Here is a 27,500-nt window from a genome sequence, read left to right on the forward strand (position 1 = left end):
GCTCTCTCACTCAATAATAATAATAATAATCCGGTTAGAAAATCTGCTAAAACTTTCAACCAAAATATAGAAAAGTGCTTTCGATAAGCAATTGTGTCAAGTTAACTAAAACTGAAAATTAAATTAAATTAGATAGAAACAACGAATTTGAGAAATAAACTTGACTGTTCATACAAATACTTAAGAGTAGATGAAATTATGATGCGACATGGAAGGAAAGTAACGATGAATATTACAAAAGAGTCAGACAGTGTAAAAAAACTGATCACAATACTAGAAATAAAATAATACGTGTAAATATATCATCCATACCAGATATATAAACTATAGTTTCAATATAAAAAAAAATTGAATTTATTCCTGTTTATTATATTGAAACTATTATTCAGTCCCATATTATTACATGGAATTGAAGTGCTTTGACAAAGAACAAAAATAAATAAAATAAAATCAGGAAGTTACTAACAGCTGAATGCTGCTATTAACGGAATATACCTTGTCCGATCATTATAAGGATAAGACATTGACAGAAAACTACTAAACACAGAGAAGCTGATAAATATAAGGAAATATGACAAAACTCTAATACATTCATACTTTCATTCATATATATACATACATTCATATATACACATACATACACACACACACACGATAAAATTAACTGGAGACTGTATTAAAGAAGGATTTGGATAAAGACAAAACAACAAGTTAAAAAAATAAAAAGCCGTCAGAATGAATGCCTTCAACTGCATCAACTGTTATGTGTTTCTTTCCATGTAATTAAATCTTGTATACACTATTTTCTTCAGCAGGTAATCCAGTAACAGAATGTATTATCTTAGCTGCACATGACAAATATCTGGTCGCAAATTAGTACAAAAATAAAATAATGAGCAAAGACGCTTACTGGAAGTGCTGACTATGAAATGAGAATAATGAGACACGTGTCGAAATCATCTTTGATTGTCCAGTCTTTGCCCAACCCTGAGTCTGTTAACAATTACGGATCAGTTGGAAGCTGCACTCACAGAGCAATGCCATGTAAAGACTGACTAGAAGAGGTAAACATGCTAGACACGGTACAAGATAACGGCTCGTGACAATCTTCTGGGATATGTCTTTTTTCTTTCTCTTTTTTTTTTCGAACTGATAAGAAGATCAAGAAAACCGTGCAGCTTTAAATATCAAGGACAAGAAAATCTTTTTCACATGAGAAGGGATGCTTCTCTCTATTCTCTTCAGTAGCGCGTTGGTTTAGCAAAGTAACAAAAATTCTTGTTGCTTTCTTTTCCCGAAACACTTATTTTTTAAGGGTATTGTTTTTACAAAGGATAAGCACCTACCAACCTCACCAGTAATTATAGATTCAAAATGTGAATGCATGATCTGGGTAAAGTATAGTCAATTTTCTCTTTCTTACTAAATTTGAATAAAATATTCCCAACTAATTGGCTGTTGACCTTCATAATAGTTCATAGTTTTTGTTGTGTGTTTCTTTCCATATAGTTAAATCTTGTTTTGTGTATTTTCATTAGCAGGTAATTTGATTGAGAGTTTTCAGTGATATGTTTTATATCGGAAAGTATGGACTTACTCCACATCACAAATATTGTCTAAATTCATTTCAAAACAATCTTTCCTAAGAATAGCATTGTGTATATTTTAGTAAATTCGACACGCTGTATACGGTTGTAACAATATATTTATAACTCGTGGGAAAACTACCGAACAAATGCGCACAGGCTTTCACAGATGTCTCACATAAACACAATTTTAGGTACATCATGGGAGTTTAAACTCTTCTCTATGTCTATTGTTCAATTGATATTTATGAACTTGTGTGTGTGTGTGTGTATGTGTGTGTGTGTGTGTGTGTGTGTGTGTGTGTGTGTGTGTGTGTGTGTGTGTGTGTGTGCGTGCGTGTGTGTGCATAAATGAAATATGAGGATATAGTCTGTATATATACATGTATATTTCCTCTTCTTGATTGAACATTTAAAGCTTATTGACCAGCTGTCTACTTGGAAACACATCTATAAAGAATACACATTAAATGTGTCCTATTCTTTTTACCATGGTATTTTTCACACAACCATTCGCTCTTTAAATTTAAGTTTTTAAAGATTTTATTGTCCCAGATACCTTAATCATTTGTAACGTATGAATTATATAGATATGGTTTGAAATTAGCATGTGGCTACATATTCTGTCCGTCCAATCATAATAGCTCTTAAACTGAAAGTGTGTTTTAGACACTGGCGTTGGAAACTCTTCATCAATGATCCATAGAGCTCATTATTTCACCACAATAAGGTAACGAGCTGGCGGAGTCGTTAGCACGCCGGGCAAAATGCTTTGCGGTATTTCGTCCGCGTTTACGTTCTGAGTTCAAATTCTGCCGAGGTCGACTTTGCCTTTCATCCTTTCGGTGTCGATGAAATAAGTACCAGTTAAGCACTTTGGTCGATGTAATCGACTGGCCCGCTTCTCCAAAATTTCAGGCCTTGTGCTTATAGTAGAAAGGATTATTCCATCACAATGACAGTTTTTGGTTGTGGTGGTGGTGGTGGTGGTGGAGGAGGGGTTTCCAGTTTACAGACCCTCTCAAATTTTATTAATTTTCGTTTTTTTTTTCTTTTTTTAAGTACGCTAGTGCAGAAATTCTGTCTTCAGACCAATAACTGATACAGTAAAAGAATTGAGTCGTACTGCTAAAATTTAAGAGAATCAGGAAATAGTATATGACAATATCCATTTCTTCTATGACAAAGCCATGCAAAATTAAAGGATTCAAATAGTGTATTAATGTAATGGAGTAATTTAATGTGGTACACCATATTGTTTGAACATCATTGTTATTGTTTCTTTCCATTGGCTGAATATATTACCAAATATGGTACTTGCATGTGTTCTAAATATGTTTGCTTTACTTTTTTGTATATAGGCGCATGCATGTCTGTGTGATTAAGAAGCTCGCTTTACAACCACATGGCAACTCGGAAGGAAATTTGGCTGACAGAAACTGTGTGGAAGCCCGTCGACCATGTGCGTGTTAATGTTTCTCTATATCCCCACTGTATGTCCCCGTGACTTAGCGGTTTCGGCAAAAGAGACCGATGGAATAAATACCAGGCTTCAGAAAAAATAAGCAGTGGGATCAATTTCTCTGACTTTACTCTGTAAGGTAGTGACTCACCATAGCCACCGTCGAGTGACTGGATGAAGTGAATGATAGAAAATATATATACTGCGAATGTTGTAAGGGTTGCATGTCACTTTTAATCTTCTTGTACAACATGTGTGTGCACGTGCGTTCAGTATTTATGTCGTTGAATAACGTGATTGGGTGTGTTTAATGATCTCTAGTATTACCAGTGGAAAAAAATTAGGAAGTTGTCTTTTTTTAATCTGTTTCTCTGAAGCTCGGTTTTTAGAAGATCCTGTGTTGGAATAGTTATGAGACGGTTGTGTCAGAAGAATTGTATGAGAATGTTAGGGCTCTGTCTTTTGTGTACTTGCAACGTATATGATTTGAGATGTGAGGAGGTCGTCTAATGTATACAAAGGTGGGAGGACAGATATTTGTGATACTGCATTTGGGATATTGAAAGCACTGGAATTGTTTTTCGCCCACCCCAACACACATTCTTCACTAAATCACCGACTAACAATCTACCTAACAATCTGCCTGTCAGATCTCTAAGACTATGTAGAGGGCGAAAAACAATTCCAGTGCTTTCAATATCCCAAATGCAGTATCACAAATATCTGTCCTCCCACCTTTGTATACATTAGACGACCTCCTCACATCTCAAATCATATACATTGCAAGTACACAAAAGACAGAGCCCTAACATTCTCATACAATTCTTCTGACACAACCGTCTCATAACTATTCCAACACAAGATCTTCTAAAAACCGAGCTTCAGAGAAACAGATTTTAAAAAACAACTTCCTTATTTTTTCCACTGGCAACACTAGAGATCATTAAATACTGGCAACAGTATTTAAGTCTGTCGGGAATCAAGACTAACTCTGGCCAGTTTACTTCACGTACGAACACTGTAAAAACGCTAAAATGTACGCTACAGATTTTTTGCTTGCTTGAATAGCAAAATAATCATAATAATTTCCAGGGTTATAGAAAAATATATCGGATATGAAATATATTTTACACATTAGTCACGGATAAAATGAATAAATTTCTTTCTCACTAACAATTTTATTTTACTCTTTTGCATGAGGGCACAGAAGGGAGAGACAGTCATGAAGTTTGTTATTTCAAAAATTTGGCTGAAAACCACTACTTACTCAAGCAATCGCTACTTTTGCATGTGGACCCTTCCAAACGTCAGGCTGACAAGATTACAACTGATATGTATCCGCACCTCCCATCATCCATCGCATCGGCACCACACTGCCCTGAGCTCCCAGCATCCACTGAGCCGAATAGGGAAAGCAAATGTTTTCAGAACAACAACTGAACATGAGGAAGAAGATAAAGACACAGATTGTAGTTTCAGAGGCGCAGCTAAGGGGCTCCAGATTTAATGAACTCGCTGCCTTGATCAAAGATGTGGGCTTCACAAAGGCTCAAGCAGTGGAATTGGCTAGTTGAAAGTGTGCAAGTTACAAACCAAAGAAAGAGTCATATCGGTTTTTCAAAATTCTTCGCTCATCGGGATGGCTTCTGCTTCTAGTGTTACTGTTCAGCTCCAAGCAATCGGAATCACCTGTAACCCAAATGAGGGGCGCTTCTTCATTGATAACTCATCCCGAAGCCTCAAAGTCGTGCTGCACCATCATCGAAAATGTATCCATCACCTCTGGCTCACTTAATGCAGCTCAAAGAAGAGCACAACAGCATCAAGACCTTGCTTGATACTTTGAAGTATGATGAGTATAGATGGGAGGTTATCGGAGACATCAAAATGGCAACACGCTTGATGGGTCTCTAAGGCGATTTTATCAAATTACCCTGATATTTTTGCCTTTGGGACAGCAAAGAATCGCGGTATGTGGAAGAACAACTGTAATAGTGAACCATTGGTCAACCCCCGGATGGTATTGTTTCCACTGCTGCACATAAAATTTGATCTTAATTTGTTATGACTTGTATGTGCCTTCAAGAATTTTTCTGTAAGGTGTTTGAGGCAAAGGTCAAACAGGTGTCATTGTCGGATCAAAGTTAAAGACTATTTTGGACAGCACGAAATTCCTCAAGAGGCTCAGTTCGAAGCATCGTTACTGATTTTGTCGTTGTTGTTGTTGTTGTTGTTGTTGTTGTTGTTGTTGTTGTTGTTGTTGCTGTTGTTGTTATCGTCGCTAATATTGTATTGGTGTTGTTGCAACTGTTGTTGTATGCTGTTTTTTTTTTTCTTTTATAAAAGGAAGAAAAATGAAGGATACTTCTGCTGCTGTTGCTCCTGATGACGATGATGATGATGATGATTATGATGATGATGATGACGATGATGACGATGATGATGATGATGCGTAGGAGGAAGACAAGGAGGAGGCTGGTGGTGATGAAAGTGGTGGCTGGTAACGATGGTGATGCTGATGATGGTGATGATATTGACAAAACCGGCGAAGTTGACGATGAAGACGAAGCTGATGGTGTCGATGACGCTGTCGCTGCTCTAGCTTGCTGTCATCAATGTATATGTTGTATGTAGAAATGCCAGTGAATGCAACAGACATTTTACAATATTCCTTGAAAGATTAAACGGAATGAAAAGGTAAAGACGGTGTCGGGGAGGGCAATAGAATGTGAATCAGAATATTAACCGGATTCAGCAAGATTCTGGATGATGATGATGATGATGATGATGATGTAGAGGGGAAGGATCTTGATGTTGAGAATGACGACGACTACAAAGCTATATTTTAAAGAGCTGGTGTTGTTGTTGTTGTTGTTGTTGTTGTTACTATTATTATTATTATTATTATTATTATTATTATTATTATTATTATTATTATTATTATTATTATTCGAAATGAAAAAGAAAATGAAAAGATTATTTAGAATGCAAAAGAATTCTGTTGAATAAATCATCCAAATACGTCAGCGATATACATCTCACTGATTGATATACAGAAGAGAGAAAAAGAGAAAAAGAGAAAAAGAGAAAGAGAAGAACTGATTGAGGGGATTGAGAGAGAGAGAGGAGGGGATTAATATACTTGGAAGAAAGAGAAAGATAGAAGCTGAAAGAGCAGAGTAAAAGGAGGGCGAGTGAGAGAATACAAATGGAGAAGAATTTGAAAATACGAAGGCAGAACGGCCGAATTTTCTAATATTGATTGACGTCAATCGCAGATCACTGGCATTTGATAACTCCATAGCTCTTGTCCTATTTTACTTCAATAGAAAACATTAATATATCTTTAAACTGCAGAGAAAAAGAACCGAGAAAATAGTGGCTGTTATTAGCTTTGAATCGATGTGTAGAGTCCGCGAGAATGAAGTCAAATATTAGCAACACTAAGATCTAAATTGAAAAGAAGAAGTATGACGAAATATAAAAAAAAATGGGGAGCATTGGAGAGAGGACTGTGATTTAAAAAATTTCGTTGTTTGGTTGGAATTGTTAATGGAATGTGGTGAAGAATATTAGTGAAAGGTTTGGCTGGAGAAAAATATTGGAGAATATGAAGTGAAGAGTGTTATAAATTGAATGACGTTTGGTGTTTTAGGAGACCAAACTCTGAGGAGATTTATCTGAATAGAATCGGTCTGTGAGGTACGACGAAAGACTGCAAAGAAATATTGGTGCTTCTTTTTAATATAGAAGCAGATTCGATTAATTTGCTAAAACACCATATATACATGTGTGTGCTTGTAGATAGATAGATAGATAGATAGATAGATAGATAGATAGATAGATAGATAGATAGATAGATAGATGCACGCGTGTTTATATATACACACATATGCACGTATACACATCACTACTTAGCGCTGCCACTCCGTATTTTATTCACAGTGAACCGCTGAATGGCGCAACCAATCACTGAACGATGGCGGGAATATCATAAGAAGTACTTGTCTCACGTGTCAGTTCGCAGCGACTTCTTTTCCGGTTTCTTATTTCTTTACTGCCCACAAGGGGCTAAACATAGAGGAGACAAACAAGGACAAACAAAGGGATTAAGTAGATTACATCGACCCCAGTGCGTAACTGGTACTTAATTTATCGACCCCGAAAGGACGAAAGGCAAAGTCTACCTCGGCGGAATTTGAACTCAGAAAGTAGCGGCTGACGAAATACTGCTAAGCATTGTCGCCCGGCGTGCTAACGTTTTTGCCACCTCACCGCCTTGCTTTTCCGGTTTCTATGTCTGAAGAGGAGATAACCACTTCAAAATGCATGCATCTCTTAATTTTAATTTTGCGGTATCAGGAAGCTTATAGCTACATTAATCTGTACGTCTAAAAATACGTGGTTGCGATTTGCATAATATTGCGGGATACCTTCTTAGAGAGGATGGTGCGCCACCGTGAAAACGGAGGCCGGATATACGGTAATGCTTAGATGCAGCCACTGCAGGTTGCATTTTCTTGACTTTTACACATTCTGTCTGCTAACATTACAATTATTAGGTAACTCCGATCCCCCAGAAACAGCTGTTGGACCTGAAATACTAGGCCTTAGTTTTCTGTATCTTTTGTACTCCACATAAATCTGTTCTGTAAATATATAAATATCTGTATGCTTATACATGAATTTTCATCTGCATATTTTCAGTTTTGTTTCTTTCGCTCTTTCTCTCTCACTATATATATATATATATATATATATATATATATATATGTATACCTATATATATTTATATGTATACATTTATGTACATTTTATATATCAGGCCCAAGCGTATTCATTTGTTTATTTGCATCATTAGATACATATACGCACTAAACATTGTCTTTGAAGTTGCTAAAACACTATTTGAGAAGAGAGATTAAAGATTCTTCTGATAATTTTGTTGACTACATTTTTAAAATCTATAGGTGGGTGATAAGAATTAATGTTATTGTTGGTCTTTTGTTCATTGAGCTTGTTATGGTGCTTAAATGTGTTTGTGTCTAAGTTAACAGTGACATCTAAGAAGTTTGCAATTTTTAGGCCTAGTGTTTAAAAGGTGGTTATGAACTGTTTTGCTAAATCTATCTAAACAGTGCCCAGTGGCGTGTGAGGCAACGGCCAATTACTCATCTCTGTGTAATCCGCTGCCTGAGTTGATTAATCCTTAACTCTCTTCCGAGAAAATTACTAACATTATTCTTTATTCGTAGGTTTAATATATGTATATACACACACATATATGTGTGCGTGTGTGTGTGTGTGTGTGTGTGTGTGGCTGGTCTCATTGGTCCCAATGAAAGAACTTAGACTGATTAATTGATCTTCTAAAGATAACAGCCAAACTCCCCTCAAAACACAACCGGCCCCTTAAGTAAGGATATGACACATTAGATAATGCTGTCCGAGATGCTCACGGTTGGAATGCCTTTGAACATGGGTTTGCTCGATCAGAGCTGACGAGACTACAACAACAACAACAACGACGACAGAAGCTAATGATTAAAGACGAGTTCATTTCAGTGTGCCATGAAAATAGTTTATTCTATACCACCATAATAATAAAATATTTATATCATCGATGTTGCCGTCATCTTTTATGAAGTGATAGCACAGTTTATCAGTTTATATTTTAATAGAGATAACCTATACGTTATTTCATTTCACAAACCACTCACTAGCAGTAATATTTTAAATCAGTTTTACTAGCAGCATCTCAATAAACATTATATCATATCATTTAGTTATATAATTGCTGCGATTTATTTTGCTCTGCATAATAGTTTCACTTTATATATTTTTGTAGACATGTTATTTTATTTATTTATTGCAAATTAACCCTGCCCGTCGTAAAGAAACCTCATTCGTTGATTTAGAGTCCTTTGAGTATAAAATAGATTTCAGTTATTCAAATTGAGAACTGCAATTCATCAAGTAAGCCAAACGAGATTTCTCATACAGACACAAGGTTAAAAATATTCAAGTGAAATTTGTTTATGACTGACTTTACGAGTTTGTCGCTAATCTAGGGAGCTTCTGGAGGATGAAATGGCAAACTCATGAAATTGCTTGAATAGTTTATTTCTTAAGGGAGGAATAATACCTTAGTTTGGAAACTCTTTTTGCCAAACATTGATTTTATACTTTTTCTTTTCCTATCTTTTCTTCTTCTTAAGAATTAATTCCGTTTTGTTTTTCCCCCACTAAACTACCTTACATTATTCATTTTCTTCGTGCTATCTTCTTCTAGACTTTTCTCGTTATTTTCCTCTCTACCTGTGTGTGACCTTCACTCGACCTATTCCTGTTGTTTTTTTCTTTCTGTCTATCAATAATTTTCTCTCTCTTTCTCTCTCTCTCTGTTTCTCTGTTTCTCTTTCTCTTAATATGTTTGAATATGACTGTATGTATGTATGTATGTATGTATGTATGTATGTATGTATGTATGTATGTATGTATGTGTATGTGTGTGTATGTGTGTGTGCGCGTGTGCGTAATGAAAAATATTGCTTAAATTGAGGATTCTTCGCAAGAAATGAAAGTGTAGCTATGTTGTTTCCATATATAAGAATTTATTGTCGTAAAAAAGGTTGAAAGTAAATTGTGATAAAAACCGGAGATCAAAACACGACCACAAGGACCTACATGTATAGTAAATTCTTGTAGTGTGTTAAACAGTTTCAGAAATAGCAGCTGAGGCACACCGTTCCGACGTACTATGCCCAGCAACGGACACTACTGAAAAAGCAATTCGGTGTCTTGCATGTCGACGCATGATGGCCAACGTAGTTATATTTGAGCAATGCAAAAATCTTCCTCTATTAATGGGGAAACGGTGGTGTTGTCCCTGTGGATTCACTCGGAATATATGAGCCAGTTTCTTTTATGAGAAGAGCCGTTTGACTCTATCAATAATATTTCAACTAACGTACATATGGGTAAGATATTGTCACAGACTTTGTTTACATGAAATATGGGGATGTTACTGACATCACCACCGGTTTCTATCGCAAATGTTTTTATAGGACAATTTATTTTTCACTTTCTATGACGGTAAACTGCATATTAAACATTGTTTTTCTCTGAAATGATATTCACGTAATGATATTGTCAAAGAGAATCTTTTTAGAGATACAAGTATAGCTAGTGTAGCAGTAAACATATTGTTTATTATTATCATCTTCAGCAGGCAGTTATACCTTTTCCATATCAGTGAATATAATCAACGTTAAATGTTTGGCTCTTAATAAATAGCACCAACAGAGAGCTCTTGGTCTTTGATAAATATAATTAGTGGAGCAATTGGGGTTCTTCATACGGAGTATCAGTTCTGAGTGTATGGTCCGTGATAAAGTCATTTCAGGTAGAATGGGGAGACGATGACACTTTTGCAAGACAACGGATTTGATAGAGTTTGATTACAAAGATGCAGTTATTTAAAACACTTCGGTTTAAGGGAACAATTATGGAAGTAATCCATTGAAGTAGAATTTACTAAATTTTCTTTGATGAAACCAATTCTTACTTCAATGGTTCCGAAATAGTAAGCGTTACAGTTTTGGTTTTATTGTGATTTATCACGTAAAGAATATAGATTTCCTCTGAAATAAGTATTTGGTAAATCATGTTGGAAACCCATATAGTAAAAGCTTTGAGTATTTATGTTAATGGTGGGTTATGTAACAATACATAAAGCACTGAAACCAGAATGGATTTTGCATTCTTTTATTGAGTAAATATATCATAGATACTTTGTAGTTATATCATATAGCATGACGTATTTATACGATATAAACACTTTGTTGTGTAACTATGTCATATAACAAACACACCTATATATATATATATATATAGACACTTTCAAATTTATCAGAATATTTGGGCTGAAGATTGGAATAGTGAAATTTTCATTCGCTTAACCATGAAACGATTCGTATCCAATTAACTAAAGACTTGTTTTGTTTACGCTTTTCCCTCCGGTTTTTTGTTCTATGTGTGCCATAAATATCGCCATCCGTTTAGAGAAAAATTTGTAGTTTAGAATCAGTAGTTCTTTGACTGCTATTTCTAAATTTTCAGTATGTTGGAGAAGCAACTCAATGCTAATCCCTGTATATTTATGATGATAAATGGTTTTACCGATAAAGGTTTTTTCATACTGAACTACTTGGCAAAATTGTTAATTATTAATTCTATTATTAATTGACGATTCCCTGCCCTTATTCTTGTATGTATATATATATATATATATATATATATATATATATATATATATATATATATATATATATATATATATATATATATATATATATATATATATATATATATATATATATATATATATATATATATATATATATATATATATATATATATATATATATATATATATATATATATATATATATATATATATATATATATATATATATATATACAGACACCCACACGCATATGTGAAGGCGCATGACTCAGTCGTTAGAGCGTCGAGCTTACGATCGTGAGGTTGTGAGTTCGAATCCCGGGCTGGGCTGCGTGTTGTGTTCTTGAGCAAGACACTTTATTTCACGTTGCTCCAGTTCACTGAGCTGTAGAAATGAGTTGTGACATCACAAGTGCCAAGTGGCCTTTGCCTTTCCCTTGTATAACACTGATGGCGTGGAGAGGGGAGGCTGGTATGCATGGGCGACTGCTGGTCTTCCATAAACAACCTTGCCCGGACTTGTGCCTGAGAGGGTAACTTTCTAGGTGCAATCCCATGGTCAGTCATGACCGAAGGCGGGGCTCAGCAGCAACACGCACGCGTACATGTTTATATACATATACATACATATATATGTGTATATATATATATGTGTGTGTGTGTATGTGTGTGTGTGTGTGTGTGTGTGTGTGTGTGTGTGTGTATATGTATATATGCATATATTTAGACACACACTCACACATATATAAAAAGCAAGCTTCTTAGCCCTCAGCCATATATATATATATATAGATAGATAGATGGTTGTGTAATAAGAAGCTTACTTCCCAAGTACATGGTTTCGGGTTCGGTTCCATTGTGTGGCACCTTGGGCAAGTGTCTTCAACTATAACCTTGGCCCGATTAGACTTGTGAGCGGATTTAGTTGACAGAAACTAAAAGAAACCCGTTGTATGCGTGTGGGGGGGGGGGGTATGTGCGCGCGCGCATTATTTTTTATTTCTTTCATTGTGTACTCGAGCAAGGCACTTCATTTCACACTGCTTCACTCAGTTGAAAATGTGTAACAATGGCAGCTGGGGTAGGGATTAACCCGGTGACGCGCTGCTGTCCTATTCAGAAGGAAGTCTTGTATTTTCAGTCGCTTAATCTCTGTGGAAACCGGGATAAATCCTTGTTTAGTGGGCCAAGATAGACTTAACATTGTAAAGACTATCCTGATTCATTTTTCCCTTGTCTTTGTTTATAACATACAGGGTACTCTCCTCCTTTAAAGTAACATATCCATAGAAAAAGAAAGGCTGAAAAATTAATTATAGTAAGAGCTATCAGTTCCTCATAGTAAAAGCTATAATGCACACTCTCTGTCAGTCTGTCTGTCTTTTTCTCTCTTCCCGTTCTATCCCACTTCGCCCCTCTCTCTCTCTCTCATTATCTCTCTCTCTCTCTCTCTCTCTCCTTATCTCTCTCTCTCTCTCTCTCTCCTTATTTCTCTCTCTCTCTCTCTCCTTATCTCTCTCTCTCTCTCTCTCTCTCTCTCTCTCTCTCTCTCTCTCTTTCTCTCTGGATGTTCAGTAGTGTTTTCTGTGTGTAGCGTTACTAAAATTTGAATCTTAATGAAATTAAGACAATTACATAAAAAAAAGTCGCCATTTGTCTGTGAAAATAGAAAGAAGCAAAATGGGTATTCGTATTAGTAAATTACTGTAACAGAAACGGAGTCATTAACTGTTAATTAGTTTAGCTATAGTTATACAATTACTAACTACACCTGTAGTAACACAGCTGAACATATAATAGTTCCCAGTCTTCGTATAACTGTAATAGAAGTGGTTTGGATGTTAGTAAAATCGTAAGGACAGTAATTTAGAAGCTAGTAGAGTTGTATCTGTTGAAATGTGGGTTTTTTGTAACTAGTGATGGTAATATAGATGTTAGCAGCTGCTGTGCTGGTGATCTCTAGTGTTGCAGTTAAGCTATTAATACACCTGCAGTTGTAATATCATGGGTGTTAGTGCAGCTGTTGTGCTGGTACTGTAGTTTCAACAGAGACGATTGTAGGGCTGGTAATAAATGTAGAAGTTTCTGGTGACAGTTTAGATGGCAGCACATCTAACTAGTATGTGATAGTTTATGTGGTAGTTTAGTATTGTGCGATTGTTTAGACTAGTGGTTCTCAAGCAGGGTTCATATAGACCCTGGGGGGACCTATATAGGAATTTTAGAGTCCTTACAAGCGAAATATTAAATTGAAGATCCACAGGAGTGGCTGTGTGGTAAGTAGCTTGCTTACAAACCACAGGGTTCCGGGTTCAGTCCCACTGCGTGGCACCTTGGGCAAGTGTCTTCTACTATAGCCTCGAGCCGATTAAAGCCTTGTGAGTAGATTTGGTAGACGGAAACTGAAAGAAGCCCATCGTATATATGTATACATGTATATATGTATGTGTGTGTATATGTTTGTGTGTCTGTGCTTGTCCCTCCCAGCATCGCTTGACAACCGATGGTGGTGTGTTTACGTCCTCGTAACTTAGCGGTTCGGCAAAAGAGACCGATAGAATAAGTACTAGGCTTCCAAAGAATAAGTCATGGGGTCGATTTGCTCGACTAAAAGGCGCTGCTCCAGCATGGCCGCAGTCAAATGACTGAAACAAGTAAAAGAGTAAAAGAGTAAAGAGTACTATTTTAGTGGTCCCAGAAAAAAAATTTGCTTTGAATGTATTTATTGTTAGAAACGGCAAGGTTTCTTTCTCTAATGTTTGACATAGTTCAAACTACACAAGTTGTGTATGAAACAAAATTGGAATTTTGAAAGTATCTATAAAACTCATTTTTTTAAAATCAAATGGCTAAGCGGGGTCCACCAGAATAAAATAGTAGTCAAAGGGGCCCATAAATAAAAAAAAAATGGCTGAGAATCGCTGGTTTAGATGGAAGTAGTGGTGCTGGTTGTAGTTTAGGTAACAGAACACCTAAAAGTGGTTTTAAATTTTGGAAAAAGGTCTTCGATTTGTATGTGAGGAGTGTTAAGTCGAGTACATCGGCTCCAGTACTTCACTTGTACTTTATTTCATCGACCTCGAAAGGATGAGAGTTGATCTCGGCGGCATTTCAACTCAGAACGTAAAGACCCAGAAGTGCCACTAAACATTTTGTCCTCCTTGACTGTACATCTAATAATTTTTTTTTTTTTAATTTTGGCACAAGGCCAGCAATTTTGGGAGAATGAGATTTGTTGATTACATCGACCCTAGTACTTGACTGGTATTTTACTCTATCGACCCGAAAGGGTGAAAGGCAAAGTCGACTTCGGTGGCATTTGGACGTAAAGAGCAATAAGAAATACCTATTTCGTTATTGCCCACAAGGGGCTAAACATAGAGGGAACAAACAAGAACAGACGAACGGATTAAGTCGATTACATCGACCCCAGTGCGTAACTGATACTTAATTTATCGACCCCGAAAGGATGAAAGGCAAAGTCGACCTCGGCGGAATTTGAACTCAGAACGTAACAGCAGACGAAATACCGCTAAGCATTTCGCCCGGCATGCTAACGATTCTGCCAGCAATAAGAAATACCGCTAAGTATTTTGTCCGGCATGCCAGCAATTCTGCCAACTTGTCTCCTTGAGAGTGCTTTAAATAGTGTGGAATAGTTTAGATCAGTCACGGACAAACTGCGGGTCGCCAGACTTTATGAATGACACACCAGCGAAAACTTAATTAGAATTCTTTTAGTAATGCGACCCGCCTGATGATGAGTCACGTCTCATGCGGCCCGCTTCTCCAAAAATATTGCTCATGTTTGGTTTTGATGGTAGTGCATCTAGTCAGTGGTAGTATTTTAAGCGGTAGAATATATAGTTTTCTTGACAGAAGTATATGTTAGTATAATGGTAGGGGTGATGGTTGTAGTGGTGTCTGTTAGAATAAGTGACAATCTAAAATAATGAATTTCTTTTTATCACATAAAAATATCTGTATCAATAATTATTGATAAATTCAGAAGAGAACAACAAAGCAGAATGTAATCATATACGTGGCTTCTACTCGGCCAAATACCCACTTCGTACCCAGCTCCTGGCGTTTTTCATTACCATACACAGGGTAATTCTGGCTATGGAAATTATTGATGTTATAAATTTTCAGAAATTTAATGGAAGTTTTCCATTTAGATGAAGGTTGCAGGTTAAATGCCTTAACACAACTCATTTGAGATAAATCATTTCAAAGAAGCTTATCTAACTAAAATGAAATGACAACACCAACAACAACACCACAACGGCAGCGATCATCAACATCACCAGCAATACCAACAATACCAATAGCGCCAACAACACCAACAGCAACAACAACAACAGTTACAACAGCGGCAGCAACAACAGCAGTAACGGCAGTTTAGTTGATTATTTGTTATAACTGTGCTGTGTATGTGTTTAGTTGAAAATATTGTTAATGAACGAACAGATATGCTAAGTCGTTTGATTGTTGTGTCATGTTACAACGAAATAAATCAACTCATTCTATCATGTTACAATGATGGAATTTAGGAAGAAAAATTAATTAAAATTGAAATTCCATATAACTGATAGTGTTGTTGGGGAAAGAGAAAGACCAGAGCGGAAAATGTTGTATTTACACAGAGAGAGGGGAGGGTTGTGCATATGTGTGTGTGTGTTTATGTGTGTGTGTCTGTGTTTATGTGTGTGTGTGTGTGTGTGTTTATGTGTGTTAGTGTGTTGGTGTGGTGAGGATGTTAAATTGTTGTGGATTTTCGCCTCCAAAGATACATTCCCCATGCGATGAAAGCTAATTTGAATCATAAAACTTCTGAAAGATAACAATTAAGTAGAAAGATCGAATCACTTACGGGAATATTTGTCGTGGCTATCTTGAAACCGTGTCCTTGGTTGCCATGTCATATTAAGACAATTATAGAGAGAACGAAGTAAAGAAGAAACTCCATTCCAAAATGTGAGCGTAGCTGGTGAAGATAATTTATCAAAAGAAAATAAAAACAGAGTAAACTGGTGGTCGTCTGTGTCAGTCAAAATCAATTAACAAAATGGAGAATGTGCGCGTGGTGTACAGAGAGGGAAGTGTTTCGGTTAACAAATAGCTTTAGCTCTCAAACAAATCCCAGTCATTTCAGTAAAGAAACACGTATATTGTTAGATTTGTACCAAGTAACAAGGAGATAAACCTTTGGTCGTTCGAAGAATCGTATTTAGTGAGACTCTGAGTCACACAGAAGCGCACTATCAATTAATAAGCTCTACATGAATTGAGCGCTATTTCTACAGCTATTATATTCAAATATATGTTTGGGATATGATATGATCTGTTAAATATTAGGCATCTTTAAGTTTCATTCCTTCAAAAATTTGGTAGTCTTCAGACGATAAAACAATTGCTTTCTAACAAAAGAAAAAAAAAGAGAAAAACTAATATATGCTGAGTTAAGAAGATTATATATTATACATAATCATTAGTAATTAGTTATTTTACTCAGCTATTTAGAATATAGGGTGTCAGAAAAATATGAATAAAAGATATGTGTGAATAATAAAAAATACATAAATATAATATAAGCAAAAGCGTGGCTGAGTGGTAAGAAGTTTGCCTCCACCCACAGGGTTCCAGGTTCAGTCCCACTACGTGGCACCTTGCGTAAGTGTCTTCTGCCAAAGCCTTGTGAATAGGACTTGGTAAATGGAAATTAAAAGAACGTGTGAGTGTGCTGTGTATTTTTGTACCTGTTTGTCCCCCACTATTGTTTCAAAATCGGTCTTGGTTCACTTGCGTCCCTCTACTTGAGCGGTTCGGCTAAAGAGGCTGGTAGAATATAAGTGATGAGATCGATTTCTTCGACTAATCCCTTCAAAGTGGTGCCTCAGCATGACTGAAACAAAAAAAACGGTAAAAGATAGAATGTAAAATATAATGTGAATAGATGGATACAATTAAAATAATATAGGAATTTGTGTGGAAATACTCTATATAACCTTTGTAATATAGTTTGAGAATACAAGAACTTCCTCCAAATCCACCTGCACATTAGTCATTAGTATCTTTCGGCTTTCATCTGTTTAAACTAATAAAATAAATAAATCGCCCTTTTAAAGCTTGGCTAGGCTCATGGGCCCGGTTTCCCGGTTTCAATGGCGTATGTGTTCCCCTGCTGGGCGGGACGGCAGTCCATCTCAGCGTTACTCATTTTTGCAGGCTGAGTGGACTGGAGCAGCGTGAAATTAAGTGTTTTGCTCAAGAACACAACGCGTCGCCCGGTCCCGGAATCGAAACATAATCTTACGATCATGATGCTGACACCCTAACCACTAAGCCACGCGCCTCCACTGTTTAAATCTTATCTTAATCATTGCTTTAGGAAACAAGGTGCAACTAGATGATGCTTGCCGTAACTTCATTGTTGCTTTAGTGTATCAGCAAGGATACTCAAGACTTGTTTATGCCGCTAGACATATTCTGCAAAGGATGACTTTCAAGCTGCCTGAACGTGCTTCAGCAATGCATAACTACCACGCCGATGCCAATCAGCAATGTCACACCAGCGCCACAATTTAATATTGGTTTCAAATTTTAGCACAAGGCCAGTAACTTCGGTGGAGTGAGGGTTAAGTCGATCCCAGTGTTCAATTTGTACTTATTTTATCGACCTCGAAAGTGATGAAAGACAAAGTCAACCTCGGCGGAACTTTAACTCAGAACGTGAAGACGAACGAAATGCGGTATTTTTCTCGCCGTGCTAACGATTCTACCAGCTCACTGCCCTAGCCACAGTCTAATGTTAACTGAAGATGGACGTACATTATAAACCACTTTTAGAAAGAGTATCGACCTGGCTGCTTTCATTTTATACATGTTTCACAATAACTTTTGTTGCTCTCCTTCAAAACTGCCAATTTATATTACCTTCTGAATCCTCAATCTCATTTTAAAAATCAAAATACCTGCATTTGCTATTTTTTTTTTTTTTTTAGCAAAATACCTACGTTTGCTGTTTTAATGGAAAATTCATCTGTTCCATATCCATCCCGATCCAACTCTGGTGGGGTTTTTTTCCATTCATTACCATTTTATTTTTATTTCTCCACTGATCTCTTCCACATCATCAGCTTTTCTTACGCTCCATTTCCTTCCTCTTAACACCACTGGTTAGGTCGGATAAACAATGGAGTCCACTGACTCCCGTAGCAGAATATAGAAGCAGGGTTTTGTTATTTTAGACTCCTCTGCTAGCGATATTTAAAGTAACTGAAATTTTGATGTGGCGCTTTTTCTGTACAGCCTAGCTCCTGTAAAGCACGATGGGAAACCAAGCCACTCTCAAAGAAATTTGCTCGTACACTTTTCCATTTTCTCCTCTCCTGTTAACGGTATTTTATCCATTCGTTGCCATAATAATCTCGACAAAAGGTTAGATTGGTAAGATATACCTTAAACTTCCCTGCCAAACCATAATTATCACTGCTAGTTGATCTCTGTCTCAACTTGATTGAAATCTTCTCGGTGAACAGGAAGAATCTTTAGCACGCCAGACAATGCTCAGCAGCATTACGTCAGCTTTACGTTCTGAGCTCAAATCGTGCCAACGTTGACTCTGCCATTCATCCTTTCGGAGTCGATAAAGTAAGTACCAGTTAAACACTCGGGTTGTTTCTGGTTGTGTGCCTATAGTACAAAGAGTCTTTTAAGGACACTGTGTGAATACGGCCTAGGCTCTTAATTGCTTGATCCCTGGTCACTGGAATCAACACTTCTACGATTTTGAAGCAGAATTCCTTAACTAACACTGCAATATTGACAGACTACTGTATTTTATTTTTTGGGAGGGGGTCTTATTTTTTCTTTTTTCTTTTTTTTTTTTTTTGTATGGTGGGGCTGGGGGCTTTAGAATGCAATCAACATTGGCAGAATAGCCCATCCATCAAGGCTGAGAAAGATTAAGAAATCACATGGCAATAGCAGTAACAGGTGTCTCTGATATCTTTCCTACTGAATACCGACATCTTAGCCCTCGCGGAGAGGAGTAGAGAAATGGTACAGTCTAATGTAGGAAGGAAGGAAGAAAGAAAGAAAGAAAGAAAGAAAGAAAGAAAGAAAGAAAGAAAGAAAGAAAGAAAGAAAGAAATGAAGGTGTACAGACAGAGAGAATAGCCATAGACAGGCAACAAGATTAGGCAACGAGAAACAAATGAAAAAATGAACTGTCGGTTGCAATAATGCAGAATATTATGGTGATAATATGCATACAGTATTTGGTGATGATAATGTCGAACTATCTGGTGATGCTGTGGCTTAAGTTGAATACATTACAATAATTCAGATATGATAATGAGAGCCGTAGTGATATATACAAGATATAGATTCAATTATCAGTTGGAGTTGTTTCCACTTCACTTCTAGACGTGCTGGTGTGATAAGAAGTTTGCTTCCCAACCACATGGTTCCGGGTTCAGTCACTCTGCGTGGTACCTTGGGCAAGTGTCTAATATAGTCTCGGACCGACCAAAGCCTTGTGAGTGAATTTGGTAGGTGGAACTGAGAAGTAACCTGTCGTATGTGTGTGTGTGTGTGTGTGTGTGTGCGTGTGTGTGTGTGTGTGTGTGCGTGTGTGTGTGTGTGTGTGTGTGTGTGTGTGTGTGTGTGTGTCTGTCTGTCTGTCTGTCTATCTGTCTATGAGTGTGTGTCTTTGTGTCTGTGTTTGGCCCTCACCACCGCTTGACAACCGGTGTGTGTGCGTTTACGTCCCCGTAACTTATCGGTTTAGCAAAAGGAGGCGGGTAGAATAAATACCAGGCTTAAAACGAAAATAAGTACTGGGATCGATTTGTTCGACTAATGATTCCTCAAGGTAATGCCCCAGCATGGACGCAGCCTAATGACTGAAACAAGTGATAGATAAAAGATAAACACTCCACAGGATACGCATGAAAATCACAAAATTCACTCGTCAGATTTTGCGAAAGAAATAAAATTCATTTGGTGGTCTCACGGTGAAGGGTATACCAATCGACTATACCAACCCCGGTTCTTGGGTGGCACTTTATTATAACGACCCCTAGAACGATAAATGACAGGGTTTATCTCGGCAGTATTTGAACGCAGAACGTTAAGGATCGTAACTAAAAAGCACAAGACATCTTATCAGACGCTCTCCCGATTGTGCAAGTCTAGAAGAAATATTAGTTTCAAATTTTGATACAAGGCCAGATTGGATCGACCCCAATGCTCAGCTGGTACTTATTCTATCGCCCCCCCCCCCACCTCCCCAAGGATGAAAGGCAAAACCGATCTCAACTGAATTTGCACTTGGAACGCAAAGACGGACGAAATGCCGCTTAAGCATTTTGCCCGGCGTGCTAACGATTCTGCCGGCTCGTATCCAGCTCCTATCTCTCTGTCTCTTTCTCCTATCTCCTAGTTCTCTTCTCTCTCTCTCTCTCTCTCTCTCTCTCTGTCTGTCTGTCTCTCTCTCTCTCTCTTTCTCTCTCTCTCTCTCTCTCTCTCTCTCTCTCTCTCTCTCTCTCTCTCTCTCTCTCTCTCTCCCGAAATATTATTAGGTTTCATATTGATTACAAAACGTGAAATTCTTCGTCAATGAAAGCGTCTTGGGAATGGTCACGTGATCATGTGAGATTCTACTGCCGATATTAATCCTAAAAACCTTAATAGAATCAATTACCAAACAGGTGTGACTTCATTGTTGCTGTTATTTCATTTCCACAATTCAACTCTGTTATCTCAGCCACGTTCTTCGACTTTTCGCTCGTAAAACTTTCACATTCTAAAAGATATTCCATACTACATTTATCATTTACACCTGCGTCACAATAACAGGTAACATAGGCGTTTGGTTTTTAACTAGGTAATGGAGGAGGAGTAGCGACGGTGGTGGCGGCGGCGGCGGCGTAAGTAATGTTGGTGGAAGTGGTGGTGACGATGGTGGTAGTAGTGGTAGTAACGATAGTGTTAGGAGTGGCTGTGGTGTAGCGTTGATGATAGTGTTGAGAATGACCGTAGAAGCGGTAGTGGTGATGTTAGTGATGGTGGTATTGGTTTTGGTCTTGGCTTTGAGGGTAATGGCATAAGTGGTAAGGGACATCGAAGTGGAAAGGGACATCGTAGTGGTGGTGGTGGTGGTGGTGGTTTTGGTGGTCGAAGTAGTGTTGGTGTCAATGGTAATGTTGATAATGGTGGTGATGATGATGGTGGTGATGGTGATGATAAACGTACTGATGGTAATAGCGAAGATAAGGGTACTGATGTAGCGGTGGTGGTAGTGGTCATTGTCGTCGTGGTTGTAGAGGTGGTAGCAGTGGTAATGATGGCGTTAGTGACTGTACCGCTGTTGTTGGGGGTGGTGGTGGTGGTGGCAGTGGTAGTAGGATGATGACGATGACGATGATGATGATGACGATGATGATGATGATGATGATGATGATGACGATGATGACGATGATGATGATGACGACGATGATGATAATAATAATAATAATAATAATAATAATAATGATGATGACGATGATGACGATGATGATGATGACGACGATGATGATAATAATAATAATAATAATAATAATAATAATGATGATGATGATGATGATGATGATGATGATGATGATGACGACGATGATGACGATGATGATGATGACGACGATGATGATAATAATAATAATAATAATAATAATGATGATGATAATGATGATGATGATGATGACGATGATGATGATGGTCGCAGTAGTGACAGTTGTAGCGATAATAAGCACCCCCGTCTCCTCCATTTCACCTTTCAACACTCATGCGTTGCTCTAAAACCTCCCAATCCCAAAAGGAATTATCGTCTTCCAAAAGTACCAGTAATTTCTCACCAAGAATGGCAACAGCTAAAACACTTCTTTCTAAGATTAAAATTAATATGAGCAAATGGAAATAAATGAAATAGGACTATGGTATGAATCTGTAGGATTAGAAGGGGATCATACATTGAATGACGTATGTAATTAAGACGAAAATAATTAATGACATATGCTATTAATTGAGATTTACTTATTAGTAGGGGGAAAACAAAAAGCTGGCAGTTAATGTTTCTGACTTACAATGAAAAAGGGAGATAATTTCATGAAATCAATGGCTTCTTTTTGGAACGGTGAGTCTCGAAACAGATAAAACTATATATAACAATATATAATAGCGTGTAAATATTGGGTTTAAAGAACCCCTTAGAGCGAAAGTGGTGAAGGCAGCCCACAGGATTCGAACCCAAATCTACCCTAAATATGACAGACATTACAGACATTCTACCATCGGACTAAGGCAACCCTGTGTATGCCGTCCAAAGCATACACTTAATAAAATAGAATATCTTGCTGGTCACATTTGGAATACTTTTAATCATAGGCTAGATTTGGTGCTAAACAGCAACACATTATGAAGAGAGTCACTCGATCAGATAGAAATGGAACCAAGATCTCCCTTAAATCAGAACTTTAATAATTAAAAGAAACATTGGATGATGTAATCCTAAATGCATTATGTCCGATAAAAAACGCGATGATAAGAGGTGGAATGTCTTTGATTTTAGATCTGTTTCACGAGAAATGGTCTGGGGTTAAATATCAACAGATTTCCTTGATAAGAAATGCCTAGGATTAAATAACAGATCTGCCTAATGAAAGCTGATCAAGAGTTGAACAACAACGGAAATACCATTAAACTGCAGGTCTGTGGATCTATACGTATATATCTGTGTGTGTGTGTATGTGTATATATATATATATATATACGTATTCACATATATGTGTATGTATGTATGCATGCATGTATGTATATATATATATATATATATATATATGCACATTCTTCTCTGAAGAGACAATAGTCGTAACATCTGGTAAAATAAGGAGAAAATATGAAATACCAAGTGTCTATGCTGTGTATAATTGAGTTCGTATTGCGGATTACTACGTTCACGCCTATCTAAATCAACCTCCACATATTGGCGCGCGCATGCGCGCCTGTGTGTACAAATATACACACATACATGTATACATACACTCACACATACACACCATACACCTTGATATTTACATCGGACCCACACTGTTGGAAGCGGAGAGAAATAAGTACAAATATTAATGCCTATTTATGAAAGAAAACAAAGTTGACCATAGTAACACACATCATTAATGACAGGATTATCTGTAGAGAGACAAAGTTAGACATTTATAGATATATAGATAAAGAAATAGATATAGATATAAGTATAACTATATCACAACCTCTGCTTTATTCTGATATCTCCAACCTGCCATTTGCTATTATATCGTTGAAATCACAACCTATAAACTCACCGTTTGATGGACGTTCTATCAAAATTTCAATGTTATTGGTTGGTGGTTCTGTTAGCATCGACCAATCAATATCTTTTGTAACATTTACTTCTTATTTTGCTTTCAACTGAATGCTTTTAGTATAATGGGGTAATAAAAACTAGTGTAAAAAATCCTTAACTTTGCATATTCATTATGAGAAATCTGTTTGTTATTGCATATATTTCTGTTGAACACATTCAGAAGTCTATATTGTTTCACTGAAAATAGTTCCTTTTTTTTTCTTTCTTTTTTTTCTTTTCTTTTTGTATTTGTGTGCTGTTTTATCAACGCGTCTTTGTTCTGATCGCAGCCATCATTCATAAAGTGAGTATTTGATGGGAAATGTAGAGCAGTTAAGGCAGACATTACGCTAGACGAGTAGTTATATTCTAAGCTGCTGATACAACCATTAATGTAACTAGCTTCAAAGGGTTGTCGTTAATGTGACTGGATGTTGACAGCAATATTTGTTTAATTGATCATTAAAGACAGATCGGATTCTTTCACACGACCAAATATTTCAGAGGAACACACACGCACACACACACCAACACACGCGCGCATAATTAAAAAAATTACTTCTACACCAGCCATACTGAGAGAACAGCAAAAATATTATTGATATTACTACTGCTGCTTGCTAATGATGATGATGATAATGATGATGATGATGATGATGATGATGATGATGGTGATGATGATGATGATGATGATGATGATGATGCTACTGCTGCTGTCGTTATTATAGCTGTTATTAATGGTGTTAGTAGTGGTTGTTGATTGATGATGTTAGAAGTTTGTTATGGCGTTATTGTGCCTTTTATAATAAATCATAACCACTACCACCACCATCATCATCATTATCATTATCATCACCACCACCACCACCACCACTACCATCACCACCACCACCACCACTACCACCATCATCATCATTATCATCATCACCACCACCACTACCGTCACTGTCACCATCGTTATTATCACTACCATCATCACTATCGTCTTCATTTAAATCATTATACTCATTAAAGCCACTATTGTTATTATTATGTCATTGCGCAGAATAGATATAAAATACTAGTTTTTGTTGGTTTTTCTTCATGCTTACTACCGAGTCTTCACAAAAAGTTTCTGAGAGAAAGTACCTTTCTGAGAATACGATGCTAGATTTTCGGAGTACTCACGCCTCTGCCTTGATGTCCAACTATTCCGATATCATACTTTAATTTTGGGGAATTGAACCTAATAATACTCCAATGATAACTGGCACAAGTTTCACTTTTGCTGTAAAGTAGTCCCACATTCAGGATATTTTTATTTTTAAATCAGCGTTTTTCAAGATCTTTTCCACTTCTTTGTCTGTAATGCTTTTGTCTTAAGAAATTGCAACGTCTATTATGAGATATTCTCTTTTTATATAAAGTATAATGATATCTAGGCTACAGTGTTCAATCGTTCTGTCTGGATATCAAATACCCCGTACAGTTTTTAGGTTTTATTTAGAACCTTTTCGGGTACATGATTGTACCCCTTGTTTGAAGTGCTGTTATGATCATTATCCTTATTATATTTTGCTTATGTATTGGAATGACGCCTTTAGATTGATCCCAAGTTTATTTATTTGACTCTTTTAAGGGATCGTTTTCGTTGAAATGTTTGTACCAATGTGTTACTAACCCAACCTGTATTCTAGGGAACTGTTTGCCCCTCTTTGCTGTAGGTCTTCTGGGTTGGTATTTGTTACTTCTCGAATCCAAGGCATCCGGTTCTTTTTTCTTTTTTTTTTTTTTTCATCGTGGTATTGGGGTATTCGACAGAAGCAAACGGAGAAAGAGGTATTTTCCCGTTATCACAACTACGATTACTATAATCAATCGCCAATCATCCATCTATCTAGAAGAGATCCAGATTGTCAAGCACACAAGGATAAGTATGCTTGTATTTTCAGTCAAATCCTCATCGATTGTTTTTTGAAGTTCTATGTGGAAAGGAAAGTGAGGGTGGGGAGAGAAGTGCTCCCAATCCAGTAAATTTGTAAGCATGTTCTTCGAGGCCGAGAAATAGTGGATGAGAGAGTTCACTTTCCCACATGGTTATCCAAAAGTATCCCATTAAGGGAGTGGGGATGAGGTTAATCAAACTGGTGGTACTTGACAAAAGACCCCGTTACTATACGTGTGGCTTACTTGGCAGCGACATCTCTAACTGTAATTAAGGAACTTTGACAATAAACAGGGATGTTTTGCTAGGAAATCCAAAGATCCAGTTTTCATTTATATTACTAACAAATAATGAACATACGGTCCTAATGAACATACTCGCAATAAAACGAAAAACATGTTCCTTTCGTGTTTTTATTCAGGACACACTATATATCTGCCACGCAACAAATAGTACAGCAATTTTTGACTAATGTATATTAATTAGAAGAGTGTTGTAGCTTGCTTGAAGAATTGTGATACAAAAGTAAAATACAAAAAAAAAATAACGAAGAACTTCTTACAACGCGGAAAGGAAACCTGGAGTCACCTTCATATATTACAGGTACAAAGGTCCATCATCAGAAGTAAATGGTTTAGAGATGTAAGTTTATGTAAATATCAAGATTCGCATAGACAGAAGCGCTCCTATTTGTATATTACTTAGTGTGTCTGTATGTCTGTCTGTCTGTCTGTCTCTGTGGGTGTCTGTGTGTGGGGGTCTCTGTGTGTGTTTCTCCCGCCATTTACACAATATATTATTATTCTTTAATATATTTTACTTATTCTTGCTGTTCCTCTCTTTCTATTGAACCCACATCTTTCCACAAACTCTCTAAAAATGCTCAACACATTATTTCTTAAAATCGTTTCTCTACATCAGCAACCCATAACAGACACCTTTAAATTCTAATTATTCCAGTCATATTTTTTCCTCAGTATGTTAATGAGCTACTTGATGTCACTTTTAAGAAAACACATTCCTATTCAGATATCAGTCTTAACTTCTCCCTGACAGGCGTCATTCACACTTAAGCACCTCGCACAAGACTTATACTGCTCCGTGAATTACTCCTCGAATATGTCCCTGAAACAAGTTTCTTTGAACAGTCATTGGCATTAATTATATAGATATCAAGAAGACAGCATCCCATATAACTTATTCAGGCTAGTTAAACCTCTCATGCTGCTAGAAATATTAACCCCCCCCCCCCCCCACCGCCCAGTCTACGATGATCTTTCATGGTGACCCACAGTACAAATTTTCATCCTATAATCTGGATATTCCCTCCACAGTTAGGAAATACTGAAGCTCAGCAAATCCAAAGTAAAACCGATACTTGACTATTCTGCTCACATATGAAACAAAACTTCTGTTGCTGCTGCAAAGACAGCCCAGAGTACATCAAGCGGTAAACCATGCCAGTGAAACAATTCATTCAGTCATACACCAACACATTACAAATTCTACATTATAGAAGTTCTGTCTCTTCTATTCTTTCTACTACAACTACAACATATTCTATTTGTTTCTCTCCATCAGTAAACTGCATATCTTCTCCCCTTCGATCCTCTTCATGTACCTGCCGTTCTTCACAACGATCTACTAAATCTCACCACCCCAGACCGTTTCACCCTTACACACCTTGCTCAATTATTCTCTCTATCCCTCTTTCTCCCCCTTCTCTCTCTCATGTGTTGCAACCTTGAAATTCCCTCATTTTCCACACCTCTTTCTGCAGACATCGTCAACCTGCAAAAGCTCTAGCAGACCATCCTCCTCCTCCTCCTCCTCCTCACCATCATCATCATCATCATCATCAT

The 27,500-nt window shown here is 37.1% G+C and overlaps 2 long non-coding RNA genes across 6 annotated transcripts in view; one reads left to right on the top strand and one right to left on the bottom strand.

Moving 5' to 3' along the window:
* The window catches only part of LOC106881658 (uncharacterized), a 197,742-nt gene that overhangs the window by 162,595 nt on the left and 7,647 nt on the right, over nt 1–27,500 (bottom strand). For 4 of the 5 annotated variants that reach the window (XR_016242229.1, XR_016242225.1, XR_016242228.1 and 1 more), the window contains exons 2-3: nt 17,056–17,201; nt 16,170–16,283 (exon numbers count right to left, since the gene is read on the bottom strand). This is a non-coding gene — a long non-coding RNA (uncharacterized LOC106881658). Of the gene's footprint in view, nt 1–11,543; nt 12,598–16,169; nt 16,284–17,055; nt 17,202–27,500 lie in introns of those variants that run through there. The other variant, XR_016242226.1, reaches the window with a different exon arrangement.
* On the top strand, nt 1,727–5,750 carry LOC149135014 (uncharacterized). Its single transcript, XR_016242224.1, has 2 exons — nt 1,727–3,048; nt 5,395–5,750. It is a non-coding gene; the product is annotated as an uncharacterized LOC149135014 (long non-coding RNA).

Source organism: Octopus bimaculoides, chromosome 6 (genome assembly GCF_046866305.1).
Source record: "Octopus bimaculoides isolate indiv1 chromosome 6, ASM4686630v1, whole genome shotgun sequence".
Taxonomy (NCBI): Eukaryota; Metazoa; Mollusca; class Cephalopoda; order Octopoda; family Octopodidae; genus Octopus; species Octopus bimaculoides.